This window comes from Tamandua tetradactyla, chromosome 11 (genome assembly GCF_023851605.1).
Source record: "Tamandua tetradactyla isolate mTamTet1 chromosome 11, mTamTet1.pri, whole genome shotgun sequence".
Taxonomy (NCBI): domain Eukaryota; kingdom Metazoa; phylum Chordata; class Mammalia; order Pilosa; family Myrmecophagidae; genus Tamandua; species Tamandua tetradactyla.
The window spans coordinates 97,706,281-97,731,314 of NC_135337.1; the positions used below are offsets into that span (position 1 = coordinate 97,706,281).

General features: G+C 37.8%; 2 pseudogenes; both read left to right on the forward strand.

Moving 5' to 3' along the window:
* Positions 1–778: 778 nt before the first annotated feature.
* Positions 779–1,541, forward strand: LOC143649729 (olfactory receptor-like protein OLF1; annotated as a pseudogene).
* Positions 1,542–1,780: 239 nt separating this feature from the next.
* Positions 1,781–24,557, forward strand: LOC143649297 (olfactory receptor 5W2-like; annotated as a pseudogene).
* The last annotated feature ends 477 nt before the right edge of the window (positions 24,558–25,034 follow it).

Sequence of the window (25,034 nt, forward strand, 5' to 3'; positions counted from 1 at the left end):
ACACGTCACTATTGACACCCTGCTTTCATTTTTGCTACCTGCCACTTTAGGGATTCCTAATCATATGTTACAAAACTTGTTTGATATTTTACAAGGAGATTCTGATTTATTAAGCAAAAGGCAGTTAACAGCTGCAGCTGAATGAGAGTTACAATTAATTGAACAATGCATTCAAAAAGGACAGCTTGTTCAAATAGATCTAAAAAAGCCTGTTGATTTTATTATTTTCTTTACCTTGCAATCTCCCACAGGCCTATTTTAGTAAGACAGTGTTTTAAAATGAATTTTTTTACCAAACAATTGACAAAAATGTTTAAATACATACTTGCAAAAGATTATTTCTTTAATAGTCAAAGGTCACCAAAGATATTATCAATTAAGAGGTCATGATCCCTAATTGCATAGTGTGTGATCTCACAAAGGAAGAGGTTCAAAGTCTATATATTTTCAATACCTCTTGGCAAATAGCATTAAGTGACTTTAAAGGACAAATGAATAATCATTTGCTATGTCAAAACTTTTACAATTTTTAAAAATTAACGCAATGGATTTTGCCTAAGATAGTTCCAACCTTACATAGTGCCGGATCTGCCCGTTAACCTGTGGGGCAGAGATGTTCTTAATGCCATGGGAGCAGTCCTGACTACTCAAACTTTAAAAGGAAACAATCAGCCAGTAACGAACATGATGTTAGATATGGGCTGGACGCCCGGCAAGGGGCTGGGCCGCTCACAACAAGGGCCGCCCCAAACTTTGCTCCCCCAGCTTCAAACCCCATATGTATTTTTTCCTTAGCAACCTGTCTTTTGTTGACCTTTGTTATTCTTCAGTTGTTGCTCCTAAAATGCTGGTTAATTTCCTCTCAGAGGTCAAATCTATTTTCTATTATGGCTGTGCCCTGAAGTTTTATTTTTCCTGTACTTTTGCAGATACTGAATCCTTTATTTTGGTGGCCATGGCCTATGACTGCTATGTCACCATCTGTAACCCTTTGCTGTATACAGTTGTGATGTCCTTGGGCATCTGTACATGGCTGAATGTCTTATCTTATGTTGGCAGCAACATGAGTTCCCTGATTCACACATCCTTTGCCTTTGTTCTGAAATACTGTGACAAAAATATTATTAATCATTTTTTTAGGTGACCTCCCTCCCCTGCTTAAGCTATCTTACACAGATACCTCAGTTAATGAGTGGCTGCTCTCCACATATGACAGCTCTGTGGAAGTTATCTGACAAGTTATCATTGTCTCCTACTTCTTTATTCTTCTCTCAGTCTTAAAGATCTGCTCTTCTAGTGGGAGGAAGAAAAACTTTTCCACATGTGTCTCTCCTCTGACATCTGTGGCCATCTATCAAGGGACTATTCTCTTTATTTACTCACAACCTAGCTACCTGTATTTTCCCAACACTGATAAAATTATCTCCATTTTCTACACCATTATCATTCCAGTGCTGAATCCATTGATAAACAGTTTGAGAAACAAAGATGTAAAAGATGCAGTTAAGAAAATACTAAGACCAAAAGGAAATTCCTCATGAGATTTAAGGTCCTGAGACTCACCTCATTCCCCAAATGCAATCTTCAACTGCAAGCCTGCAACTACCTCACCATCACACATGCAATTTTTCACACAAGGGATTTTATAAATTATTTTTTTCATATAAAGCCAATTGCATATCAAAAGCCCAGTATATAAAAAAAAATAAAGTTTCACAATTATTCCTAAATAACGGTCAGATTACTATTTAATGATCTTTAGCTTGGGGGTTGTATTAAAATGGGTTGTACTAGGTTGTCTAAGGAATATAGTAAATGCCTTAGAATATTGTGTATATGTATATGTGATATATATTCAAATGAATTTGAGATTACAGCTGTCTCAAAGTGCATGGAAATTACCCATATCCTACTATAAAAGGAACACTGATAAAAGAAAACAAACATATTATTAAAGAATAATAAATATGCATCATCCTTTATCAACATAATAAAATTCTCTTTTTTTCCAGTTCTTTAAACTAGTTTTTTCCATATAAGCCAATATATATTAGACATTTGGGTCTAATATATAAGACCCAAATGACATACAAGATCACTGGTCTTGTAACTTCAAGCCTCGTCTCTTCAACATGGTGTTGTCACCACAATATTTTGACAATGGAATGAAATTTAAGTTAATCTAATCAAACCCCCTGATATAAAGAAGTGAAGGCCAAGAGAAATTGAGGAATTTGAGGAAAATCACATACTTCATGAGTAGCATCTACGGGAAGATCAAAGTTTCTCAATTCTGATCACAGATGATTTCCATCATTGTCATATAGTTAGGAATACTGCTTTAGAGAGTGACACATGTCTGAATAATATTCTGAGGAAAAAGATGAAACTTTACAAGAAATAAATAACTTCTTGACTTGCTTATTGATGTCCAGAGAGTTAAGCACTGATATACCATTTTCTTGATTATTTCTGCAATAGTTTTGCACAAGAATAAAGTACAGTGGACAAGCGAAATTGCTCCTCCTTGACTGAATTCGTTTCTATGGGAATAACTACTAACTCTGAGATCAAAGTGATTCTCTTCATCATACTTTTAATTGTTTATCTCAATATTCTGGCAGACCTTGGAATGACCATTTTAACTAGAATGAATTCCCAGCCTCACACACTGATGGACTCTTTCCTCAGCCACCTGGACTTCTGTGACCTCTGTTATTCCACAGCAATTGGGCCCAAGACACTGATGGACCTCTTTACCACCAACAATACAATTGCCTTTTCTGGATGGGCTCTGCAATTCTGTGTTTTCTGTATCTTTGTAGATCCTGAGTATCTGCTGCTCTACCTTTGAGAGTCACAAGGCCATTAACAATCCCTTGCTGCATGCAGTTAACATGTCCAGCAGGGTGTGATCCATGCTCATGGCTGGGGTTTACCTGGTAGGAAGGATGGATGCTCTGACACATACAACCTTAGCATTCCACTTATGTTTCTGTGGGTCAAATGAGATTAATCATTTCTTCTGTGATTTGGCTCTTCTTTACCTCCTTTTATATTCTGATATATAGGTCAGTGAACTGATATTCACCATTTTTGGGTTAATAGAACTGAGCACTATTTCAGCAGTCCTTTGTCTTATTGTTATATCATCCTATCAGTTTTCAAGATCCAATTTGCTGATTGGATTCAAAGCTTTCTCTACCTCCCTTTCCCACTAGACTGTTTTTGCAATTGTCCATGAACTGTGGTCATCATGTGTTTCCAGCCCAGTTCTTCCTACTCCTTAGATCAAGACAACATGACCTCCTTGTTTTATACTCCTGTGATCCCAGGTTAAACCCTCTGATTTATAGCCTGCAGAATAAAGATGTGAAAGAGACTTTAGAAAGACTGAAAAATAAAAGGTGGTTTTAAATATTTATGTTAAATAAATACATATGTATTTGTGTATGTATGTATATATACATATATATGGGTATGTGTGCGTATATGCTTGTGCTTGTTTTCATAAAATCATATGAAAATACATAAGAAACAAGTTGTTTCAAATACTAATTTTTAAAAGTGTCTGCACTAAATTACAATTGTGCCAAAATTGTGCATTTCCTTAAGTATTTTTGCTTCGTTATATGCCTTGAATTTATATATATGTATAATTCCCTCATAGTATAAACTTGACTGACAGCCTTGTTGTATCAAACTTTATCTGTTCAAACTTTCATTTGTGTACTGTTTTAATTATTCTAAAGTGTAGTGCATGTTTGTTAATTGTGCTTTGCATATTTAAGTACTTAATATTTCATAATGAATCCAGTTGTTCTTATACTAATGAGTAGTTTAGTGGAAAAGCAAGCATTAATTGTTAAAGTTTTCAAAAATTCATAACAAACTGCAAATCACCACAAAATAGAAAGACAAATGAAAATCTGAAATGAAACGTCTGACTTTGGTATGCAGAGAAGGAAGATTTCCCTCAATGGAGTAATTTTGTCAGATATCTGAAGGATGAGCAAAGATGCAAATTGGAGGAAAGGAAAGGATTATAGGCAGAAGAAATGTCAATTAGAGAGGACTTGAGGAGGACAACACTTGTTTTTAAATAAGCAAACTGAAATCCAGTTTGTAAACAGGATGTAGCTATGCAAGCTCAGGTTTTTATGGGGAGAGCTAGAGGGAAGTGAGATTATGTGATCTGCAGGGACAGTCATGTATAGGGAGCTAAATCTGGGTCCTGCCTAAACAGAGTGTATCCTGAAGGGATTAACCATCCTTGGAGTAGGGGGAAAACCTACAGGGAAAATGTGATTGGAACAGAATCAGAAGGTGAGCAAGGATGACTTCATATCCCCCAAGTATGCACTAGAGAAGTGCATAATAATGGAAGTAAAGCTCTTGGATAATGCAAATGCACAGTTTCTTGTGCTTACCTGGTGGACAGTTATTACCAATTTCTCAGGTGGTTTGAGCTTTGCCATAATACTATTCCCCTCAGAAATATTTTTTTGTTTTAATACCAGGATCAATTACAGAAAGAATGCCAATGAAATGTGAAAAGGCATTAAAATTGTCACCTAAATCACTTCTTCAAAATAACAAATACTCTGATTTCATGAATTTTATTAGACCTATTGGGTGTGACTTAATGATAAGGAAATTATAAACCCTATAAACATATGGCCAGAAATTGAATTCACTCATTTGTTATTGTGCTCCCTTTCTTGTAATTGCACAGAGGCTGAATAAGCAGTTATTGGAAATATTTTTAGGAGGTTCGTGACTCCTAAAATTGGTAATATGGCGTATAGTGTGACCTATCCACCTCAAAATTATACAGACTCAGTAGGAACATAGCATCAAAAAACTTTTGTCTAGTCTACCTGTCATTCTTCATTACTCCCTTTATTCTTTTTCTGTATCTCACACTTTTTCATATATTTACCAACAAGTAACGGTATTCTCTTTTCCAAATAATATTAACAATATGTGTTTGTAGTGTGTAAATATTGCAGGCATGCTCTTATATCTGTAATCCTTTATTAAGCCTTGGCACTGAAATCCCTAAAAACAGGAACAGAATGGTGTTGACAGATTTGGTTAAGTGTATAAAACAGCAAATAGATGGGCACATGATGGCGGTTCCCTTCTTAGCCACAGTCGTGAGAAAAGGCAGTAATAGTGCTCAGTGACCCAGTTACTGGGAGGGAGGCATTTAAGCCAGAAGCAGCAGCATTTCTTTCCTTGAAGAAATCCCTCTTTAGGAACAGGCAATGAACCAGGGGCCCAAAACCACTCATTTCACTGTGACCTTTAATAATTCCCTTTCCCTTGACAGACTTCAGTTCTCTCTGTAAAAAAGAGGCTCAATTTAATATCACTGAATTATTTTCCACTGCCACCTTTGTCTCAATTAATACTTATGATTCTAATACTGTTTAAACCCCTCCTTTATTGGGTGCATATGATAGGAAAAAAAGTTGGTTTACCTCTTTAATAAAAGACAGGAATGATTTCTCTAGATGGAGTTGACCTGATACAGCATGGTATGGACATCAGTGAGATACTGGGATTATCACAAGGCTAAATACTTTTTTTTTTATTAATTAAAAAAATTAACTAACACAATATTTAGGAAACATTCCATTCTACATATGCAATCAGTAATTCTTAATATCATCACATAGATGTATGATCATCATTTCTTAGTACATATGCATCGATTTAGAAAAAGAAATAGCAAGACAACAGAAAAAGAAATAAAATGATAATATAGAGAAAAAATAAAAATAAAACTAAAAAATACAAAAATATATAAAAAAAAAACTACAGCTCAGATGCAGCTTCATTCAGTGTTTTAACATAATTACATTACAATTAGGTAGTATTGTGCTGTCCATTTTTTTTTTTTTTTTTTTTAGAAATCATACCATTCTACATATGCAACCAGTAATTCTTAACATCATCACATAGATGCATGATCATCGTTTCTTAGTACATTTGCATTGGTTTAGAAGAACTAGCAATATAACCGAAAGAGATATAGAATGTTAATATAGAGAAAAAAATAAAAGTAATAATAGTAAGAACAAAACAAAACAAAACAAAACAAAACAAAAACCTATAGCTCGGATGCAGCTTCATTCAGTGTTTTAACATGATTACTTTACAATTAGGTATTATTGTGCTGTCCATTTTTGAGTTTTTGTATCTAGTCCTGCTGCACAGTCTGTATCCCATCAGCTCCAATTACCCATTATCTTACCCTGTTTCTAACTCCTGCTGAACTCTGTTACCAATGACATATTCCAAGTTTATTCTCGAGTGTCGATTCACATCATTGGGACCATACAGTATTTGCCTTTTAGTTTTTGGCTAGACTCACTCAGCATAATGTTCTCTAGGTCCATCCATGTTATTACATGCTTCATAATTTTATCCTGCCTTAAAGCCGCATAATATTCCATCGTATGTATATACCACAGTTTGTTTAGCCACTCGTCTGTTGATGGACATTTTGGCTGTTTCCATCCCTTTGCAATTGTAAATAACGCTGCTATAAACATTGGTGTGCAAATGTCCGTTTGAGTTTTTGCCCTTAATTCCTTTGAGTAGATTCCCAGCAATGGTATTGCTGGGTCATATGGCAATTCTATATTCAGCTTTTTGAGGAACTGCCAAACTGCCTTCCACAGTGTTTGCACCATTTGACATTCCCACCAACAGTGGATAAGTGTGCCTCTTTCTCCGCATCCTCTCCAGCACTTGTCATTTTCTGTTTTGTTGATAATGGCCATTCTGGTGGGTGTGAGATGATACCTCATTGTGGTTTTGATTTGCATTTCTCTAATGGCCAGGGACATTGAGCATCTCTTCATGTGCCTTTTGGCCATTTGTATTTCCTCCTCTGAGAGGTGTCTATTCAAGTCTTTTTCCCATTTTGTAATTGGGCTGGCTGTCTTTTTGTTGTTGAGTTGAACAATCTCATTATAAATTCTGTATACTAGAACTTTATCTGATATGTCGTTTCCAAATATTGATTCCCATTGTGTAGGCTGTCTTTCTACTTTCTTGATGAAGTTCTTTGATGCACAAAAGTGTTTAATTTTGAGGAGTTCCCATTTATTTATTTCCTTCTTCAGTGCTCTTGCTTTAGCTTTAAGGTCCATAAAACTGCCTCCAATTGTAAGATTCATAAGATATCTCCCTACATTTTCCTCTAACTGTTTTAGGGTCTTAGACCTAATGTTTAGATGTTTGATCCATTTTGAGTTAACTTTTGTGTAGAGTGTGAGATATAGGTCTTCTTTCATTCTTTTGCATATGGATATCCAGTTCTCTAGGCACCATTTATTGAAGAGACTGTTCTGTCCCAATGAGTTGGCTTGACTGCCTTATCAAAGATCAAATGTCCATAGATGAGAGGGTCTATATCTGAGCACTCGATTTGATTCCATTGGTCGATATATCTATCTTTATGCCAATACCATGCTGTTTTGACCACTGTGGCTTCATAATATTCCTTAAAGTCAGGCAGTGCAAGACCTCCAGCTTCGTTTTTTTCCTCAAGATGTTTTTAGCAATTTGGGGCACACTGCCCTTCCAGAGAAATTTGCTTATTGGTTTTTCTATTTCTGAAAAATAAGTTGTTGGGATTTTGATTGGTATTGCATTGAATCTGTAAATCAATTTAGGTAGGATTGACATCTTAACTATATTTAGTCTTCCAATCCATGAATATGGAATGATCTTCCATCTATTTAGGTCTTCTGTGATTTCTTTTAGCAGTTTTTTGTAGTTTTCTTTATATAGGTTTTTTTGTCTCTTTAGTTAAATTTATTCCTAGGTATTTTATTCTTTTAGTTGCAATTGTAAATGGGATTCGTTTCTTGATTTCCCCCTCCGCTTGTTCATTGCTAGTGTATAGAGATGCTACAGATTTTTGAGTGTTGATCTTGTAACCTGCTACTTTGCTGTACTCATTTATTAGCTCTAGTAGTTTTGTTGTGGATTTTTCCGGGTTTTTGACGTATAGTATCATATCGTCTGCAAACAGTGATAGTTTTACTTCTTCCTTTCCAATTTTGATGCCTTGTATTTCTTTTTCTTGTCTAATTGCTCTGGCTAGAACCTCCAACACAATGTTGAATAATAGTGGTGATAGTGGACATCCTTGTCTTGTTCCTGATCTTAGGGGGAAAGTTTTCAATTTTTCCCCATTAAGGATGATATTAGCTGTGGGTTTTTCATATATTCCCTCTATAATTTTAAGGATGTTCCCTTGTATTCCTATCCTTTGAAGTGTTTTCAACAGGAAAGGATGTTGAATCTTGTCAAATGCCTTCTCTGCATCAATTGAGATGATCATGTGATTTTTCTGCTTTGATTTGTTGATATGGTGTATTACATTAATTGATTTTCTTATGTTGAACCATCCTTGCATACCTGGGATGAATCCTACTTGGTCATGATGTATAATTCTTTTAATGTGTTGTTGGATACAATTTGCTAGAATTTTATTGAGGATTTTTGCATCTATTTTCATTAGAGAGATTGGCCTGTAGTTTTCTTTTTTTGTAATATCTTTGCCTGGTTTTGGTATGAGGGTGATGTTGGCTTCATAGAATGAATTAGGTAGTTTTCCCTCCACTTCGATTTTTTTGAAGAGTTTGAGGATAGTTGGTACTAATTCTTTCTGGAATGTTTGATAGAATTCACATGTGAAGCCGTCTGGTCCTGGACTTTTCTTTTTAGGAAGCTTTTGAATGACTGATTCAATTTCTTTACTTGTGATTGGTTTGTTGAGGTCATCTATGTCTTCTTGAGTCAAAGTTGGTTGTTCATGTCTTTCCAGGAACCCATCCATTTCCTCTAAATTGTTGTATTTATTAGCATAAAGTTGTTCATAGTATCCTGTTATTACCTCCTTTATTTCTGTGAGGTCAGTAGTTATGTCTCCTCTTCCATTTCTGATCTTATTTATTTGCATCTTCTCTCTTCTTCTTTTTGTCAATCTTGCTAAGGGCCCATCAATCTTACTGATTTTCTCATAGGACCAACTTCTGGTCTTATTGATTTTCTCTATTGTTTTCATGTTTTCAATTTCATTTATTTCTGCTCTAATCTTTGTTATTTCTTTCCTTTTGCTTGCTTTGGGATTAGTTTGCTGTTCTTTCTCCAGTTCTTCCAAGTGGACAGTTAATTCCTGCATTTTTGCCTTTTCTTCTTTTCTGATATAGGCATTTAGGGCAATAAATTTCCCTCTTAGCACTGCCTTTTCTGCGTCCCATAAGTTTTGATATGCTGTGTTTTCATTTTCATTCACCTCGAGGTATTTGCTAATTTCTCTAGCAATTTCTTCTTTGACCCACTCGTTGTTTAGGAGTGTGTTGTTGAGCCTCCACGTATTTGTGAATTTTCTGGCACTCTGCCTATTATTGATTTCCAACTTCATTCCTTTATGATCCGAGAAAGTGTTGTGTATGATTTCAGTCTTTTTAAATTTGTTAAGACTTGCTTTGTGAGTCAGCATATGGTCTATCTTTGAGAATGATCCATGAGCACTTGAGAAAAAGGTGTATCCTGCTGTTGTGGGATGTAATGTCCTATAAATGTCTGTTAAGTCTAGCTCCTTTATAGTAATATTCAGATTCTCTATTTCTTTATTGATCTTCTGTCTAGATGTTCTGTCCATTGATGAGAGTGGTGAATTGAAGTCTCCAACTATTATGGTATATGAGTCTATTTCCCTTTTCAGTGTTTGCAGTGTATTCCTCACGTATTTTGGGGCATTCTGGTTCAGTGCGTAAATATTTATTATTGTTATGTCTTCTTGTTTAATTGTTCCTTTTATTAGTATATAGTGTCTTTCTTTGTGTCTTTTAACTGCTTTACATTTGAAGTCTAATTTGTTGGATATTAGTGTAGCCACTCCTGCTCTTTTCTGGTTGTATGAAAAGATATTTGCATGAAATATCTTTTCCCAACCTTTCACTTTCAACCTATGTTTATCTTTGGGTCTAAGATGTGTTTCCTGTAGACAGCATATAGAAGGATCCTGTTTTTTAATCCATTCTGCCAATCTATGTCTTTTGATTGGGGAATTCAGTCCATTGACATTTAGTGTTATTACTGTTTGGATAATATTTTCCTCTAACATTTTGCCTTTTGTATTATATATATCATATCTGATTTTCCTTCTTTCTACACTCTTCTCCATACCTCTCTCTTCTGTCTTTTTGTATCTGCCTCTAGTGCTCCCTTTAGTATTTCTTGCAGAGCTGGTCTCTTGGTCACAAATTCTCTCAGTGACTTTTTGTCTGAGAATGTTTTAATTTCTCCCTCATTTTTGAAGGATAATTTTGCTGGATATAGGAGTCTTGGTTGGCGGTTTTTCTCTTTTAGTAATTTAAATATATCATCCCACTGTCTTCTAGCTTCCATGGTTTCTGCCGAGAAATCTACACATAGTCTTATTGGGTTTCCCTTGTATGTGATGGATTGCTTTTCTCTTGCTGCTTTCAAGATCCTCTCTTTGTCTTTGAGCTCTGACATTCTAACTAGTAAGTGTCTTGGAGAATGCCTATTTGGGTCTAATCTCTTTGGGGTGTGCTGCACTTCTTGGATCTGTAATTTCAGGTCTTTCATAAGAGTTGGGAAATTTTCAGTGATAATTTCTTCCATTAGTTTTTCTCCTCCTTTTCCCTTCTCTTCTCCTTCTGGGACGCCCACAACACGTATATTTGTGCGGTTCATATTGTCCTTGAGTTCCCTGACACCCTGTTCAAATTTTTCCATTCTTTTCCTGATAGTTTCTGTTTTTTTTGAAATTCAGATGTTCCATCCTCCAAATCACTAATTCTATCTTCTGTCTCTTTAAATCTATCATTGTAGGTATCCATTGTTTTTTCCATCTTTTCTACTTTATCCTTCACTTCCATAAGTTCTGTGATTTGTTTTTTCCATTTTTCTATTTCTTCTTTATGTTCAGCCCATGCCTTCTTCATGTCCTCCCTCAATTTATCGATTTCATTTTTGAAGAGGTTTTCCGTTTCTGTTCGTATATTCAGCATTAGTTGTCTCAGCTCTTGTATCTCACTTGAGCTATTGGTTTGTTCCTTTGACTGGGCTATATTCTCAATCTTCTGAGCGTGGACAGTTATCTTCTGCTGCTGGCGTCTGGGCATTTAGTCAGATTTCCCTGGGTGTTGGACCCTGCAAGGTTGTAAGATTTTTCTGCGAAATCTCTGGGTTGTGTTTTTCTTATCCTGCCCAGTAGGTGGTGCTCGTGGCACACATTTGTCTGCGGGTTCCACCAGTAAAAGGTGCTGTGGGTCCTTTAACTTTGGAAAACTCTCGCCGTTTGGGAGGTTCGCTAGCCGAAGCGGCTTGGAAGAGTGCCAGCCGGCCCGGGGTCCGAACGCGGGGAGGGTCACTGGCCGCTGCAGCCCGAGAAAGTGCCCATCCGAATTTCCTAGTCGGTCTGGGGCGCCAAGCATGGCGGGAGGGCGCCAGCCGCAGCGGCCCGCCCAGGAGAGTGCACGTTCCCAGGGAGTCACGGGTTTGGAAGGGGCCCCCCATCACCGTTCTCCGCCGCCTGGGGATTTCCGATCCAATTCTCTCAGTTGGTCTGGGGGCCGCGCGTGGGGTAGGCGCCAGCCACCGTGGTTTGAGGGGACCACCTGTCCAATTCTCCCAGCCAGCCCGGGAAGGGGGAAGGGAGTGACGCCGGCTGCCTGCCGCCCCGCCCGGTGAAGCCCGCGCCCCTCAGAGATCTTACCAGAGCGGGTTCTCTCAGCCAGCCAGCCATTCCAGGATGGGGTACGCTGTCTTTTTTATCTCTGTCATGGCTTTGGGAGCTGTTCTGTATCATTTCTACTCCCCTAGTAGCTGTCCTGGAGGAGAAACTAAGATCCGCATGTCTTACTAAGCCACCATCTTCTCCGGAAGTCCCCACCATCTTCTCTGGAAGTCCAAGGCTAAATACTTTTGAACACTGCCCTTTTACCTGGTCTCTTATTCATATTCTTACATTCATAGATATTCATAGCAGTGGCTTTCCGACTTCATTATTGTTCAACTAAGTAAATATTAAAAGCTCAATGAGATATCCTGACTCAACAGAATGGTCGAAACGACAGTAATTAAAGCTAACAACTATTGGTGAGTATATGTCTTACTTATCACACATAAGTAGGACAATAGAGATTTGCCATCCTTGTTTTGAAAGCTATATAGTATTATTTACTACAGCTGGACATAAACATGTCAAACTCAAAAATTGGGTTCCTAGCTTTATATCCAAGAAAAAGCAGTGAAAATCCAACCAAAGGTATGACAGAAATTTTCACAGTATCATTATATGCAAGACTATACAACTGAAAATGTCAGATCTCTGTTAACACCTTGATTCAGAGTTGATTTTTTTAAAGGTCAGATAAATATAGTTTAGGTTTTGTAGGTTATAGAGCCTCTGTCATCAATTTTCCCTTGTGTATTAGTTAGGGTTCTCTAGAGAAACAGAATCAACAGGGAACACTTGCAAATATAAAATTTATGAAAGTGTCTCACGTGACCGTAGGAACGCAGAGTCCAAAATCCACAGGGCAGGCTGCGAAGCCAATGACTCCAATGGATGGCCTGGATGAACTCCACAGGAGAGGCTCACCAGCCAAAGCAAGAATGGAACCTGTCTCCTCTGAGTCCTCCTTAAAAGGCTTCCCATGATTGGATTTAGCATCACTAATTGCAGAAGACACTCCCCTTTGGCTGATTACAAATGGAATCAGCTGTGGATGTAGCTGACGTGATCATGACCTAATCCTATGAAATGTCCTCATTGCAACAGACAGGCCAGCGCTTGCCCAATCAGATGAACAGGTACCACAACTTGGCAAAGTAGACACCTGTCCCTAACCATGACAGTCCACCCCTTGTCAACTTGGCACCTATACCTTAGACCATACTTAATTTCCAAATGAAAACAAATAAGCACACATTTTTTCTTTTACCTGACAATACTCAACTGTCCTGCATATAACTGGAAACACATTAAATCTCTCCAGAATAGCATGCAAATCCTTGGGCAACATTCATTCTTCAACTTGATATCTTACAACTTAAATAGTATAACACAAACAAAACAGCATTACAGTCCTCGTTTCTGTAACTGATCACGTGGTCAAAGTTCATATTTATCACTACCTTCTTCCACTACCCATTCCATGTTCCCTTTCCCCTCAGCAAGCACTTCAGCTGGCCGTGGTTCTTTGCCTGGTGGGGTGACCCAAACCTTCATTCCTGAAGTCTCAGAGCCATTAGTGGTCCTGCCTGGATTGTGTTGTTGCAGTTTTCCATTGATTTTGATCACAGGGCATGGTAGTACTAATAGACGCCCCAGGGGATCTCCTATATTCCAAGAAAACTCTTCTTTACCTCCATTATGTAGTTGCAGTTCTACTTCCTTCTGATAGTCAGGGTCAATTACCCCAGACAATAATGTAATCCCCTTCTTGGTGTGTTGATCCAGAGGCATAAGTAGCCCAAAGTGGCCAGGTGGCAATCTTAACTTCCAGTTCAGTGGTATCACTGTTGTTTCTCCTGGAGAAAGCACACCCCGTTTTGGAACTAAAACCTGTTTGTAGACCAGCAGAACTCAGGGTAGCAGGGACAGGAAGCAGAAATTTTCCTAGTGGATCACTAGGAGTAATAGTGAGTGGCACCACACCCATTTCCACCCCTTGGTTCCTGGACCCATGGATCCTGGCTATGGGAGAAACAGCACCATACAGCGGACGCTGATTCAGAGCATACACAGCTTCCTGGAGAACCTTACCCCAGCCTTTCAAGTTTTTGCCACCTAGTTGGCACTGTAATTGAGTTTTCAAAAGGCCATTCCACCGTTCTATCAATCCAGCTGCTTCTGGATGATGGGGAACATGGTAAGACCAGAGAATTCCATGAGCATGTGCCCATTCCCGCACTTCATTTGCTGTGAAGTGTGTTCCTTGATCCAAAGCAATGCTATGTGGAATACCATGATGATGGATAAGGCATTCTGTAAGCCCACGGATAGTAGTTTTGGCAGAAGCATTGCGTGCAGGGAAAGCAAACCCATATCCAGAGTATGTGTCTATTCCAGTTAGAACAAATCACTGCCCCTCTATTGTATTTCTAGGTACCCCATGATTTACTAGCCAATGCCACAAATATCTGCGTGTCATATAATTTTGATGCCTCCTTTGAGTTTGTTGTCTGTTATAATACCCACGTCTACCCTGTCTTTGGTGATTAAGTGCTGCTACCTGGCTTCTGCCAACTCGGGATCCTGTCATCCCCATTGTGTTTAAGGACTCCAGCTCAGTGACAGCAGTTCCTACAGTAATATCTGACCTACAGAGAAGTGCAACCACAGAGCTCTTGAGGGATGATGGTGCTAGTCTCACAAACTTATTTCTCACTGTTCTGGTAAAAGGTGCATCTTCTGGACATTCCTGGGGTGTAAGAGCAGGCTTTGCATGATAAATCCACTCTAACATCCCAATCTCTCTAAGCCTCTGGATCCCCTCATCTACATTATACCAGGGCAGTTCTGGCATTTCAACCTCAGGTAATGTTGGCCACCTTTTGATCCATGTTTCAACCAACCACCCAAACAAGCTGTTAACACCTTTTCTAACTGCTCTAGCTATAACATTGAATGTAGAATCTCTGCTTAGTGGGCCCATATCAATAAATTCAGCCTGATCCAGCCTTATATTCCTCCCACCATTATCCCACACTCTTAAAATCCATTGCCACACATATTCCCCTGATTTCTGTCTATATAAATTGGAAAACTCACACAGTTCTTTTGGAGTATAACGTACCTCCTCATGTGTGATACTTTGTACCTCACCTTTAGGGGCCTGTTGGGACTTGAGTCTAGTTATAGGTCTAGAAGAAATGAGGGGTGGTGGGGGTGGGTCATGAAAAGAATTAGAAATATCTTCCAAGCCATTTGCTTCAGGGCTTTCATTTGCAGTTTCATCTGGTGAAACAGGATTAATAACTCTAGGGTTAATCCCTTCAGGAGGAGGTTGGATGGCCAATTCCTCAAGGCAGGCTGGAGGTGGGGTGGCTATGTCCTCAGGGCAGACTATTACAGGGTTATCTAAAGAAGGCTCAGCATGGTATAGGGTTTCAACCTCACCCCCAACATCATTATCAATCCATATGTCACCATCCCATTTTTCAGGGTCCTTCTCCTTTCCAATCAATGCCCTCACTTTAACAGCAGACACCATGCAAGACTGAGATTTCAGTTTACGTTGTAAAGTTGCTACTCTAACAATAAGATTCTGAGTCTGATTTTCAGAGATCTCAAGTCTACGGCTACAGGAAATAAAATTTTCCTTCAGGATACTCATAGAAACCTCTACATCTTTGAGAAGGCACTTAAGCTTCTTGTTTGAAGCCTTAAGCCCATCCCTTTCACCCTTTAATGTAGACAGTGTATCTAACAACAACCAACCAACATCTCTATAACTCTTATTTCTACAAAACTCTGTAAAGGTGTCAAAAACATTATCCCCCAGAGTCTGGCTTCGTACAAGCGAAGCATTATGAGAATCAAATGATGATATTTTGACTATCTTCTCTGCCAACTCAGTCCATGGATTGGGAGTGTCATTCTGATTAGGGGAATCAGAGTCCTTAGTGTCTCTGAGCCCAGTCAGAGTAGAAAACCATTCATAAAAACCCATTTTTAAGATTCTGTTCCTTAAGAACCATTCCTGGTACCAAGATGTATTAGTTAGGGTTCTCTAGAGAAACAGAATCAACAGGGAACACTTGCAAATATAAAATTTATGAAAGTGTCTCACGTGACCGTAGGAACGCAGAGTCCAAAATCCACAGGGCAGGCTGCGAAGCCAATGACTCCAATGGATGGCCTGGATGAACTCCACAGGAGAGGCTCACCAGCCAAAGCAGGAATGGAACCTGTCTCCTCTGAGTCCTCCTTAAAAGGCTTCCCATGATTGGATTTAGCATCACTAATTGCAGAAGACACTCCCCTTTGGCTGATTACAAATGGAATCAGCTGTGGATGTAGCTGACGTGATCATGACCTAATCCTATGAAATGTCCTCATTGCAACAGACAGGCCAGCGCTTGCCCAATCAGATGAACAGGTACCATAACTTGGCCAAGTTGACACCTGTCACTAACCATGACACCTTGCATTGCAACAACCAAAGACAGTATGTTAAGAATTGGGATAAGTGTATTTTAGTAAAATTTTATGGGTTGTAGTTTGCTGATCCCTGCTCTCACTGTATAAGTATCTTATGGTATACAGTACATTGCACTACTACTGAGCAATGAGAATAAATAAACCAACACAACAAACAACAAAATGGTGGAACCTCACAAATATACACTTTAGTGAAAAAAGGAAAGGATAATTGTATAAAAACAGTATGATTTCACTTCCACATGGTTCAAAAACATACAAACTAATCTCTTGCATTAGATGCCAATTTTTGATGGGATGTGTGGATGATATCTGGGCTGATTATTAAAGTCTTGTTTTGTAGTCTGGGTTCTGGATACAAGGATGATTCATTTCCTAAAAATTGACTTTGTGTATAATAATTATATAATAATTCCCTGAAAGGTTTCCAGAAAAAAGGTATATTTACTATTATATTGGACTTTAAGAATTCAATTTTTCTTCAATCTCTAGTAGTTTCTTATATACAATAAGTATTCAAATATTTTTAAAAATTTAATGAAGACCATGAATTTCATGAAATATATCAATCAGTAATCACATTTTATGTTACTCAAAATGTGCTGCTTTGCTAGTAGAATGATAATGTCTTTATCAATGCATGGACACTTCTATTCACTTTCCATGAGAAGGGAGACAATGCACTTTCATACTCATATCATACAATGAGCTCTGTTTTATAACAGTTCAAGCATCAGGGCAGGTAGCAATTTCTGAAGAAGGTGGTCTTGTATATAGTTAGTTGGCTACATAGTTTTATTCTAGTGGCAGCAGCTAGGTCACCAGAAAAGCTTTAAACATAGAAGTATGTTTCTCATTCGCTTTTCTCTGCTGCCTACATTTCAATTAGAAGAGAGCCATTCTGATGTAAAACACAAATCCCATTGGAAAACCAATTAAGATATTTAATTTGTAATATATGGTGCAGCTATGAAAGCTTGGATTTTAAGGGAGAGGGCTGGAGGGCAGTGAGCCTCTATGATGGGTAGAGGCTAAATCTAAATTCCTAAATAGGAAGCTAAGTCTGGGTCCTCCCTAAAGGGAGTGTATCCTTAATGGGTGTGATGTACCTGGACACATAGAAACATGTGAAGTGAAAATGAGTCTGGATAGAAATCAAAAGAAGGTGAACAAGGATGACCCCATCCCCTCCCAATATGCACTAGAGAAAGAGATGATGATAGTAAAGCTCTTGGGTGTCACAAACATATCATGTTTCTGTGGTTACCTGGTAGACAATTATTAGTGATTACACAGGTGGCTTGAGCTTTGCCTCAACACTCTTTCCCACAAGAATCATTTGATAATTTAGTATGGAGAGTGTCACACATAATGGCAATAAAATGTGAAAGAACATTAAAATTCATCTAAATCACTTCCCTCAAAATTAATAATAGACTAATTTCATGGATGTTAACGTCATGAGATGTTATAGAAAGCAAGATAAACAACAACAAAACCATATTCTTCTTTACTCAACTGGAATTTTCTTTTTCCTTTTTTTAAATTTATTTTTAATTTTAATTAATTTATTTTTCCCAGGTGGGGTTTTAAAAGAAACAGGAAAAGATCTTCAGTGTTGGAATTCATAAAATGGTCTATGCCTAATCTTTTTTTTTCTTTCAAATTTCACATTGACTATTTAGTGGCAAATAAATCAAGTAAATTAAGACAGTTTTATGGGGTGTGTACTTGGCTTTTGTACTTTATTTTTATATGTAAATATGGAGTGCATGTTTCATGAACACATGGCAATCTGTGCTTGTTGATATGGAAATGATTCACATATTATAAAATACCATTACATACATGAACAATTCAGAGAGTGTCCCCCTAGGCTGCTACTTTGTATACATTCAAAGACACCTTTTCCATAGTTTCTATTTACACCATGGAATTGTGTAATATAATGCCCTTCAATGTCACTTGCTCTTCATCACTATTTTAATATTTCAGTCTTCGATGGAAATGAATAAAGCCATCTACCTCCAATACAGCAGCCCTTCATTTATGCTGCACTCAGCCCCCAATCATCTATCCTGGAGACCTGCCTTGGTTTAGACATGGTACTTGGATGCTTTCTCTGTTCACTTAGAAACAAGTAAACAAAAAATTGTGGAATGTTAATTTTGAATTCCACCCAAATAGTTTAATATAAACCCACATTCACCTTCTATGAGATTAAATAAAATAATCTGTATTTAGGACTTATTGAGAGCAAGGGGCTTTGCAGTCCAGAAAATTCAGTCTGTGAGTCTCTAGATTTTATTATCTATATCTGCAAAATGGGGTTGGTAATGAAAACTTTGGATATATGATATATTGGATAGTTTCTGGTTATATATTAAATAGTATATGAAAAGTACCTAGCATTTGTTTAGAACTCCAAAACTTTCTAATATTAGAAAGCAAATAATTTTGTCTCAACTCCATTTCTAAAAACTCATTTGAAAGAAACACCTGGAAATGACAAATTACCCATATATAATTATATTCACCAGTCTTCTTTTTAATATAGACAATCATATACAAACCATAGAATGGATAAAATAAATTAATATACATCAATAGAAAGGAATGCAATGCCTCTATCCATAATATTTTATATGTAATTGTGTTTTTGATGTCCTCATATTGGTAAAAAACTAAAAATCTGGTATTATATACAAGAAAAATAGGTTATCACTAGGCAGTATAATTACAGTTAGATTTTTCTATCTTCGTAAAAAATCTTCCTTTATTATCCCAATTTATTTAATGGGTGCACATAAATGTGTCTGCATGTATATGTGTTTGCAATATGGAATTAAAACAATATCCTAATATTAAGATCTGTGAAGAATAATAAATATTGGTTGACTAGAAAGCATATAATTATTGTTTATCAACTAAAATATTAATCATTTGTGTAGACAGAAATAAAAATATAATGGTAAAGATCTGCATTTCTTTCTTAGTCATCCACCTGTATGGTATACCAGATTATAAGTTGCATGATTGTGTCTTTCAGTTGTTCCTGAGAATTGAACGCCAAGTTCCCAGGCATAGAGATATTTATATGACCTAACACAGTTAAGGAACAATGCCAAAATGCATGTGAATACAGCTATATCAAAGACAAGTTACTTTTTCTGGAATAGGTAGTATCTGTCTGCTTTGGTGATGCTTTATATTTTAGAGTTCTTCAGACCTTTTTCCCTGTTTCCAGTAAAATCATTTCTTTAAAAAATAAAGAAGGATATAGAATTTTACACAGACTTTTATTTTCAAGCATTTATCAATATCCTTGCATCTGTTTGTGAATAGAAGCCGCGTGAGCTCTAGTAAGCTCAAGTAGAGGAAGACACACAGTAAACCACCTCTGTTTCCAGCTTCCCTGTTACCTGTACTACCAGCTCCCTACCATAAGGTTTAAATATTCTTTATTATCTCACCTGAGCAACAGCAACTTTCCAAGAGAGGTGTGGTTAGCCCTGACATATTTCTATCTGTCACTTTAACCTATTGCTCTTGGAATTCTTCCATCTTCATTTCCAGTGATAGAGTGTTCCTGCTACAGTGGGTTCCAGATAACAGACTTGTCCATTCCTGTGTCAGTGACATACAGGGTTGTTTATTGAAGGTGGAAAGGGCCTGAGGGGTAAATGAGGAAATGGGAATGTTATCTCCAATAACTTGCAAAAGCACTGCCTCCTCCACCATTGTGATAACTTGGAGAAGGACAAAAGGGTGTATTTATTACCTGCATTTCTCACTTAATGTTCTCTATCACAGGGTTTAATTATAATGTGGACAAAAAATATTATCAGAAGACTTGCTTTATCTGGAAAAACTAACTGAAAGAACCATGATTTCCAACACTTACATTAATTCATTGATCTATGTCAGAAGTAGTAAAGATTGTCATGAGGAGTATATAGATTGGTATAGAAATAATGTGACTTAATTTGGATAAAGGTGTGCTGCAAACTGTACACTAATACACAAATGTAAGATATATTATCATTATGCTTTCATAGATTTGCATCAAAAATATGATTTAGAATCACTTTAATTTTATCAATCTTAGCATATATCTTATGTGTGCATATATGTGTAAGTGTATGTGTGTGCTGGCAGAAGCTGGGATGTCACAGCCTTTTTGGATCCTCATGGGGAGCCCTTGTGCCCAAGGCCTGCTGTGCCTCCTGCAAGGAGGTGGGCTACAGCCTGATGATGGTCTCAGAGCAGGGCCTGTGCCTGTGCAGAGCATTCCAGCCAAAGCCTCCACCTCCTGCCTGCCCTTCTGCTCCTGCACCCTGCTGCCTGCAGCCTTGCCTGTGAGAGCCCCACCTTCCTCCACCAGGTCTTCCCCACCTCCCTGGGAGTCACCTTAAAAGAGCAGCAGGCACCTCTGGCCTTTGGTTGCCTAGAGACTTCCAATTATTGCCCTGAGGTCCATTTGTCCAGGCACTGGGACTTAGGCTCCCCACAAGTGGACATTACAGGTCTGGCCACATTGCATCACTATATTCTGCTCAGGGGCTATGACACAATGGCCTTCCTAGCCCCGGGGGCCAGCTCAGTCTGGCTGGCAGCTGAGGTCCAGGTACAAGAGGCACTCCTGTGCCTGGCCTTCCTGCTCAGCAGGAGAGCCTCAAACCCCATGTCCAAAACTGCGGAGGCAGGATCCTAGGGGAGGGACCACCCAGGTGGTGCGCCCTCTCTGCCCCTCGGACCTGGAGGTATTCCCTGGTAATCGGCACTGTTACTGCCTGGTGGCAGTGAATGTGGCTGACCAAAGGCACAGATGCAGTGCTAGGCCTGGGCCAAAGTGGCTCTCACCATGGTGCAGTCTTAAAATCCAGTACTCCTTGGTCTCCTGGGCCACCAGGAGAGGCTAGAGTTGGGTAGGAAACTTCCCAGCATTCTCTGTAAAGCTACCAGACCTGGCTGTTGGGTTGTCACATCCCTGCTCCACCCTGCACAGTGTGAGCCTGGGACCTGCTGGGCAGTGTAACCCTGACCTATGCTTGTCACCAGCCAGTTATGCCTGAGAGCTTCAGCCTGGAAGCCCTGTGTGGGATGCCAAGAACCTCTCTTGGGGGCATCCATTGAGGACCTGTAAGGAACCATATCCCCCTGGCACTGCCTTAAGCTCTCTCTGCCCTCAATGAGCTTGTGGAAGAGATCCTATTCCTTGGCTTCAGCATGAGGTGTGATGCTTTCCTGAGGAGAGTGGAGTTCACAACTGAGAAGCTCGGGCAAGCAGGCATGCACAGCTACCTCATCAGATTTACCCACCCATGGAAAGATCAGAGTCATCAGAAGACAGTGAACTTAAGGGTGGGTCTCCAGACAACACTATAGAGTAGCCCCAAGTGTATGCTGGAGGTGTCTGGTAGCCAATGTCTGTGGGCTACTCTGGACACCCCCTACAATGCTGGGGTCTGGGCCAAAGGGTTCATCACCGTGCCCTGGATTCCCCAAGGCAGCTTTTTCCCTGTGAATGGAGTTCCTCTTCTTACCCACGAGACTCCTATGCAGAATTTGGTGTGTGCCCTGGTCCGGGTACAGGGTGCTACCCAACCAGCAACCAAAGTCTGTCTCAAGGTCTGGATCTCACCATGAAACAGAGAAAAAAAATCCAGGTTTTTCCTCAAGAATCTGCCAAGCCCCACAACTGTGCTCTGCTGCAGCTCTGTCTCAGGGCAGGTTTCCTCAGTTGCTTGACAAATGGACCAGTCAAGTGGTTAAAATTTTTGAATTAGAATTTTGCATGTAATTTTATCCAAGTAAAAGCTAAGTTAAATTTTTATTTGATCATTTTTCAAAATTTAAATGAGAGGTATTATTACTTTCAGATTTTAAAAGTATATTATAAACACATTAAAAGGCAATTCCAATCTTTTTCTTATCCATCTTCTTTCTCAACTGCTAGCAGTTTTTTAATATCCTTTGAGACAATTTCCTTTCATACAGGTATATAAAATGATTCATCCACATGTAAAGATGTTACAACTATAGGCTTTTGCAAATTCTTCCACTTCAATAGGAAGAATGCTAATGTATTCCACTTAATGATTCCATAATATGCCACATTATGGAACCACCCTAATCCAGTCATCTATTCCCCTATTGATGGGGATTCTTTGCTTTCAGTTTTTGGTCACTATGCACTCTGCTACAATAAATGTCTGTGAAGATGTATCTTCTTGAAGGCTAATCACAGAACTGACATGGAGTTAGTTCTGCTACACTTTTCATCAAAAAAGTCAAGGACCAGTCCAAGTACACAGGAAGTGGAGAAGGACACAGTCTCCATAGTAGAAATGACAAATAATTTGTAACTCTCTTTAATCTGCCACATCTACCATGAGCCAGTTTGTAGCACCCTGAAATTTCTCAGTCACAGATTTTTTTAAAATCAGTTTTTCACTAATGTGTATGGCAATGTGTGTGTGCTTGTGCTTTTAATGCTGATAATGCTGATAATACTTCTCAATTTAGGAAAAAAAAGAAAAGTGGCAAACATTATTTTTGGAACCAACATTGTTAAAAAAAAAACAAAATGAAACATGTGCACTCAGCTTTTGGTTTTCTAAGAATCATCCTTGTATTCATGATCTATGTCTGCTGAAAAGCAGCAATACCTATTTATTTCCATCCTCATCCATCAACTACCAATCTAACAAACTCAAAATGTTTCTAACAAAAATATTAAATTAACAAGTACTGATGCAAGTTCACATGTTACAGGATTCAGGATGTTAAAAAATTAGCCAAACCTGATTTTACTTCTAGGGAGCTTACAATATTGAGAATAGACAGGTCTGTTAATAAAATAAACATAATTCAAGAATATATAAGTATAATGGATGCTATACAGTCATAAAATAATTGAAATGATGAAAGACTGTATATGGTTGAAGGAAAGCAACCATACATGCTTAATTTAAAAACTAACATTTAAGATTGCCATTGAAAAATTGTCATATTTCTAAATACATAACTGAAGGAGCTTGTTTCAGCAATGCAAGAAACAGGATGAACAGAGTAAAGGAGATGACAGTAATTAAGTAGAAGGTCTAAAATGTTTCATTAGGCCTCTTCCTTACACTGGAGGAGGAGTATATATTTAGGGTTTCTGAGGACCATACTATCAAAATCAGTTCTGTTCCCCTCTTGATATTAATTAATTTAGTGACAAGAGTGAAGAATTAAAAGTTTAGTCTTTGCTAAAGGAGTTGCAGAATTCACCTGGGAAAATAAGAACCAGAAATCTAATTTATCCCATGTTTACATAGCACAATAGAGTGAAGGAAGGGGCTTTAGGGATTCAAGTCCTAACAGACATTAGATAAAATAAAAGGTGATCAGTCTATTTTTCAGCTATCAGAGGCATTGTGAGAAAGATTTTCTTATTTAAAGTAGGTTTATGAGGTTTCAACATTTTAGAATATTTCCAAATATCTGAGATGTTTTGTGCTAAATTTTCTTGTCTTGTCTATCTAACTTGGTGTTTCCTTGGCATCATTTTGATCTGGCATGAGCTTTCAGTTCAGTGAAATTTACTGAATGTCATAAGGCAATAGATGCTAAGACATCACATATTTCATGAGTGGCATGTAGATTTAGAATCAAAGTTCCTCACTTTTGTTACCGACGTTTAAAAAGAATTTTGACAAGAAAATAATATCTCTTTAAAAGTGACACTTGTCTGGATATTTTCTGAGGATAGAAGAACATTTTCAGAAACAAATAACTTTCTGCTTTACAGATAAATTTTGTGGATGTCCAGAAATTTAAAGGTGGATTTACTATTTTCTTGATCATTTTTGCTAAAATTTAGAACAAAAACAAAGAATAATAGAGAATGAGTAAAATGAGATTTATCATTTCTTTTGTGATTTACCTCCTCTACCTTTGCTATCTTGCTCAGATACACAGATCAATGAATTAGTGATATTCATCATTTCTGGTTGATTAAACTGAGTGCCATTTCTGGAGTTCTTGTGTCTGATTGTTATATCATCCTATCAGTTTTAAAGATCCACTCTGCTGAGGGGAAATTCAAAGTTTTTCCACTTGTACTTCCCACTTGACTGCTGTTGTGATTTTCCGAGGAACTCTGTACTTCATGTATTTCTGGTCCAGATCTTCTCATTCCTTAAATCAAGTCAAAATGACCTTATTGCTTTACACTCGGGTGATTCTCATGTTAAATACTCTGATTTATAGCCTGTGGAACAAAGATGTGAAAGAGGCCCTGGAAGGAGTGAAAATAAAAAGTGGTTTTAAATATTAATTAAAAAACGGTTATTTGTACATAATTTCGGTCATAACACTATTTTGTGCTTCCCTAAAAGGAAATCTCAAATTATTGATTTTGAATTTATATACACTTCTTTCTTCTTGTAGAAAATTTACCTAAACATCTTGTTACATCAAATTCTTATTTGTTCTATTTTTGGTTGTCTAGCATTTCAATTACTCTAAGAAACTGTGTTTGCTAAATAACTGTTGAGCATTCAGATATTTAGTGTTCTATTTCAGGTGAATCCAGTAGTTTTATACTAAGGAATAATATAATCTAGTAGGAGAAAAAATATTAATTAATTAAGCATTCAAATAATTCATATAAAGCTTCAAATCAGCATGAAATTAAATGGTTAAATGCTATATATTGGAAACAAAATGTCTGAAATCGGCTAGTATGTTGAAAAGGAAGGTTTACCAAACAAGGAAATTTTGTCTCAGACATAAAGGATGATAAAGATGCAAT